We start from the raw sequence: 6,000 nt of genomic DNA, 5'->3' as shown, positions 1-6,000 counted from the left end.
GTGTCAGCACGATGCTTTAGTCAGTCATATTACATAGTCCTGAAAGGTTTTTCAAGCCAAGACCAGTTTTGCGCAAAGCAGGGAAACCTCACCACAGCCCTGTGAGACCCATTCAGATGTGTGCAGGCAAAGACAGAACACTCCTCTGCCCTGCCTTTATCCAGCTGTAGGTCTGTCTTTTCCTCTCTTGTGGGACATTGCGGGTTTGCTGTCCCAGCTGTAACTCAACCACAGGGATGCTCCCAGCTGCCGCCACCTCTCCCTCAGCAACTAGTCAGTGAGGGCACCTCCCAGGCTCCGGCACAGCCACCAACCCTGGACAGGTGCTCAGGAAAGAGAAGGATGAACTCAAATCCCCACTCTTAGGGACTCCCAGGACAGGTTTTCTCCCCAGACCTGACCCTGGAGCGGCACAACCGCTCAAATTCAGGGCAGCCACAGACTGCTGGGGAGAGGACAAGGTGGGATGAGAGCCCAACCACGCTTGGCAGTGAGTTATTATCACATGCTGCAGAGAACATGTGGTGGCTTTTTCCCTGCCTACTCTTTGCAGGCCCGTGACCTTATTCTGTTAATTTTTGGTGGGAAATGTGATGAGTAGGTGAAGATGTGCTCTGAATTGGTATTTCAAGCAGAAAAGATTGATTTTTGTATATTTGATAACTGGTGATGCATTTCTTAATTTGATCTCTTTTGGATGATTTCCTACATACCCACACATACACACACACACAAAAAAAAAAGGACAAAAAGTTTTTTGGCTGCTGTGCTTTGTATACATCACTAGAATGGTACATAGGGGTTGGTGCTGTGTCATTTGGGGTTTTTTTTCAGAATACATGAGAGCTGCAAATACTTAACAGACTCCCTTTGAAACTGAATTTTCTTGTGTAACACTGGAAAAATATTGCAAAGGCAACAGCAACGCTGGCTACCCCTAGATCACACAAGCAAGTTGTGGCATCAGCCATTATTTACAGAGAAAACCACGTCTAACTTATCATTCTCCTTCAGTCTTTGCAGCCTCTCTGTGTTTCCAGAGATTAACTGCCTGGTATTTTTGTGATGAGATTGTGTATCCGTTTATAACACTATTGAGTCACTTTGGCAATGTTGTCAAGCTTGGGTGCAGATGCATAAGAAGCCACAGAAGGAGAGTGCGCTGAGAATTGCCATGAGCTGTTCTTTTGGCTGCTGACATAACTGTGCCCAGCTCTGACAAACCTATTTGTCCCTGAAGATTCCCACCACCTCCAGACTTTCGAGTTTTTTGGTTTTAGTTCTCACAAATCTCTTGTTATGCTTTCTTTTAATACTTATTTTTAAAAAACCTTTCTCTTCCTTCTGCTCAGCCCCTATTATTTCCCCTCCTTCTCCAGTATACAAAAAACTGAATATTGGGCAGAAATCATCCAGGCAGTCATTGTACCTGAGGTTTGGGAAATCTGAACAAATCGCTTCAGTTCTGCTCCCTGTCTCACTACATCAATTTAAAAAAGAATTTGAAGCTTCAGTTTGAACTCCAGGTTGATTGAATTTTTATAACAATGACAAAGGAGCAGAGATAAGGCTAGAACAAATATTTCCAATGAAAATGCAAGATTAAAAAGATCAGTGTGGAATTTACATTATGAAAAAACAAAGCCACTGTCAGAAAACAAGCTTGATGGGAAAATATTGGTTCACCTGAAAATACAGCCTCAAAGCTCCCCATTTGTGTATCTGTTGTACTGAAATTTGCTTTTTCGTATCCATTTTTAGCTATCAAATTAAAATTGACTCCGAACAATAATGTTAGAAGTTGTGCCACATAAACTGTATCTGCTACAATTCTGGAGCTACTCACTTTTATCAGATACTCATCCCAGGTCAGACCCATATCCCAGACCTTTGACAAGAAATATTCTGGCAGGGAAATGTGCTACACAACTAACCTGAGCAGCTGCATCTCACCCTTCCAGTTGTACAATTTCCTTTTCCTTGGGTGTAACCTTGATTTTCTGAGGGTCTCACCATTAATGTTCACCATTATTTTTGGAGGACCGATTTCAGTCTAAAATCTGTTTAGTTCAGTCTCATCCAATCAGTTTGAATAAACAGTACAAACACTTCTCAGCAAAGGATCTTGCTTCTTCCTTTCTTTTTTCACAGTCTCAAACATTTCTTTTCCTTTTATTTTCTTTTTTTTTCTCAAGAGACTTTAAAACAGTGCCATGATGTCCTCTTGATCACTAGATAGGGATAAGTGCTTTAAATTTCCTTAGGAGTTGCTAGTATTGTTAATTCGGTCTCTTGAGAGTATCTCTAAATTCTCCAACTGTCCTTGCCCTCCACCCTTTTCTTCTTCTCTAGCTCCAGTTACAGATGGGAAACCCCCTGCCACAGGACCCAGATCGTTTGTGCTGCACTGGACAAGAATAATTAAGGAAAACAACTACCTCATTCCCTCCCACATATGAATATGACCCAACCAAAACCATCATGTGTGTCAGATTTGTAGTCCGTTCCTGGATGAGAGAACTTCAGCACACTGGAGACGTGTTCATCTGCAACATCTGCGGGCTCAGGGGCGGCTCTCATCCTGGGGTCCATCTCCATCAGAGCCTATGTTCTCCTAAACCTCCTTCAGGTTATATGCACACACATACACACAGACAGACAGACAGACCTTCCTGTTCAGATCTCCATCAGCTGAAGAGCAGTAAAGACACTGCTGGGAACTCCGAGCTTCCTTTGGCGCAGGCAATGGGGAGGATGTTAGCACAGGGCTGGTCAGGAGAAGGTCCAGTGGCCCTGCCACCATGTGTGCTATGTAGAGGGTCCTGTTGACCCCAAGGGATGGTGGCAGATCAAGTCTGTCTGGAGGTTGCCGCCTTCCCTTTGGCAGTGGCAGAGGGAGTCCAGGAGGAGTTTTTTTCAAAGCCTGCTCCACTTGCACTGTTTTTGTGTTTCCCCTAACCTCCTTCTGTACTCTTGGATGAAAAGCTGTGAACTGAAGCTCACAGAGCTTGATTTCTGTCTTTCCGACAGACTTTTGTTCTACAGGAAATGACCCTTTCCTACAAAAAGCGTAAACAAATGAATTGCTGAGACTTAACAAAGCTCATATATCAAAAGGGACAGTGTGAAGAGGGCACGAGGGACTTATTTTCTGAATGAGTTTGCTCATCCTGAATAAAAGCTGGCATCTTCTAATAGGTTGAATTTTCTTTTCTAGCAAACAGTCCAGCTAAACTGACAAGCTTCTGAGTACAGCCTCCTAAATAAACAGCCTTGTTTCCGTCTTGCAGAAACATTGCAATTATTATAAATACTGCAAATGGGAAAACAATTTGAAGGAAGGGGAGCTGGCGGGCTGCAGGAAGGAGGAGGAGCCGGCATGTGCACTTTGGTTCACAGCAAGGGTCCTTTTGTGATAAAAATTGAGTGAGGCAAGTATGTGTTCACTTCTGCCTCTGAAAGAACTGCCTCCAGAAAAATGTTTTGTCATCAAGATGATCTATGGATAAAAATTTATTTTATCTAGATCCTATATAGAAGGTCAAATACAAATCAGTTCTTAGAAGAGCATGTGACAATGCATATTTGACTTGACAGAAGTGCTGTTTTTCCAGTCTGAGACAGCTCAGAGGTCAGTGACAACCCTTAGCTTGTTCATTAAGATTAAGATCTTTCGTTGACACCATTTTGGGCTAGCCCACAGTTTCTCCTCTGTGTTTCTGAGACAAAAAGATCTCTCCAGCCCCAACATGTAAAAGAAACATTTCTAGTTCTTTTAGCTATAGTCTGCTCTGAGTGATTTAGAAAGTCATTAGTGCACCAGCCACCAGCCCTAGAGCGGACACAGTGCCAGTGCTCCAGGAGATATCTGCAGGGAGATCTTCACACGTCCAAAAGCAACTGTACTCCTGCCCACTCCCTGTGCAGGACTTGAAAAGCAGCAGAAACTCCTATACAATCAAACAACAAAACCAGAATTTTTTTTTTTTTTTAATGCTCTCATTCAGTTGGTCCATTTTTGTCTCCTGGCCTTAGCGACGATATTTTTTTTCTCTGCTAAAACCAATGTGAAAGAATAATACCTTTTATCTCTGTATTTCTTCTGTTCTGTCTTTTGTGCAATTCTGTAAAGATTTGGGCAGTTGTAAGTGGACAGTCACGGCTCAGGAGGAGCCTGATCCTCTCTCTCTTTCCGCCGCTGCTCAGGTTGACACAGACCGGCCCCTGGGATCCCAGGGTTAAGGACCCTCAGCCTCCCCAGGTCTCTGTGCTGCCATGGCCACCAACCCGCCTTCACCTCCTGGGCTCTCAGGTCCTCCCCAGAAATCCTTGGCATATTCCCCAGGGAGGGATCACCAAACAGCCCTCAGCTCTGCAAGTGCTCAAGGTGTCAATGGGCTAAAATGTCATTCTCATTCAGCTTATTTCAACCCAGGCCTGGGACAATTAACAATTCACTTTTGTGTATTCATTATTCCACTTTTTCTGCTGTGTTCTTACTTTCTTGATTGCTATTTTGATGCAATAGTGCAAAAAGATACATAACAGAAATGGAGTGACAGATCAATTGATCTGTCTTCACAGCATTTCTCCTGAATCCTCTTGGGTAAGGCAGTTTGCTGTGCTTGTAAACAACCTGAAGTCTTTCAACTAAAATACTTCTATGTTAAAAACATGCGTATAACACTGTAGTGATGTCCATTTAAAGGTCAATTCAATACCTGAATAGATAGAAAAGCATACTGGTCCTTGAGAGTCAAGAAGAGAGGTAAGATGCTACAAATTCTGTAACCACTGTTATTTTTGTCCTTCACCTGCATCCCTGGTATTCACTTACTGACTCCACCACTGTTCTCCGATTCCTGATCTGTTGCTCTTCTGTTGTTGGTCTTTCATTACAGTTGGCCTCACATGTTGATCTTACTCATCTACCATGTGGGGGATGCTGATAGGTGCTGCTTTAGTGGGAAACCTGAAGCGATGCTGTATTGTTTCTTCTTGAGGAGGAGCAGGGGGCAGTGGGGCCAGGCAGCCAGCCTCTGCCCACCTGCGATGCTCTCGTCTGCTGCTCTGTTTCTTCATTTCCGTTTCTCTCTACTTGCCTAAGTGTCTTAGTTAACTGCTTTCTGCTTTTTTTTCCTACCCATTATTGACAGCAGAGTCTGGACTACCTGCCTTACTAGTCTAGTCCTCCTGTTGCCCTCTCCCTTGAACTTCCACTCAGCTTTATGATTGAATGCTGAACCTCAGACCTTTTCCAATGTTTTGGATACAAAATGACCTTGACACATTTTGTGGACACAGCTGCCTCACCTCGTTTTGGTGAAATGACCCAACTCCCTCCAGGGTACCAGAGCTGATAGTTTCTGAAGCATTTTTAAGTCTGTTGTTTCTGACTGGTGGGTTCTCACTGGTAGTCCTTGGAGGAAGGAAGAGATACTAAAAGGATGACAGATACGAAGTAAGATGGAAAAGCCTGAGGTGTAGCTCTGTGTCAAAGAACAATGAAAACAAGATATTTTTATTATATAAATTGGAATATTTCACCTACAGTTTTTGCCATTAAATCATGCAATTCTGTAAAGATATGCAAGAACATAAATGTTGCTTTATTGAACCAAAGCAATAGTCTGTCTGGCCAGAAATTCTGTCCCTGAAATTGGCTCCCAGCAAGTGCTTCTGTGGGAAATGTAAACACACCCCATTAGGATCAGACTGTCTTCTGCTGTAACCTCAGGCACCAGGATGTCATTCATCCATAAAGGTTATAGCTGTCTTCACTCTTACTCACTTAGCATGGCTGTTCTGACTGTCCCTGTGACCCACATTGCACTCTTGGACCCCATGCTTGCAATTCTTCCGCTGTTAGGAAAAGGCACTTCCCATATCCTATATATTGGAAAGTCTGCTGCCACTCCAGAAAATTGTCCGACTCATTAGCACTCTTATGATTGAGAAGAAAACGTTTAGAAATTGTTGGGGTTTTGTTTGTTTGTTTGT

Source organism: Caloenas nicobarica, chromosome 1 (genome assembly GCF_036013445.1).
Source record: "Caloenas nicobarica isolate bCalNic1 chromosome 1, bCalNic1.hap1, whole genome shotgun sequence".
NCBI lineage: Eukaryota > Metazoa > Chordata > Aves > Columbiformes > Columbidae > Caloenas > Caloenas nicobarica.
The sequence above is the reverse complement of the archived record's forward strand: the minus strand, read 5'-3'. Positions refer to the sequence as shown.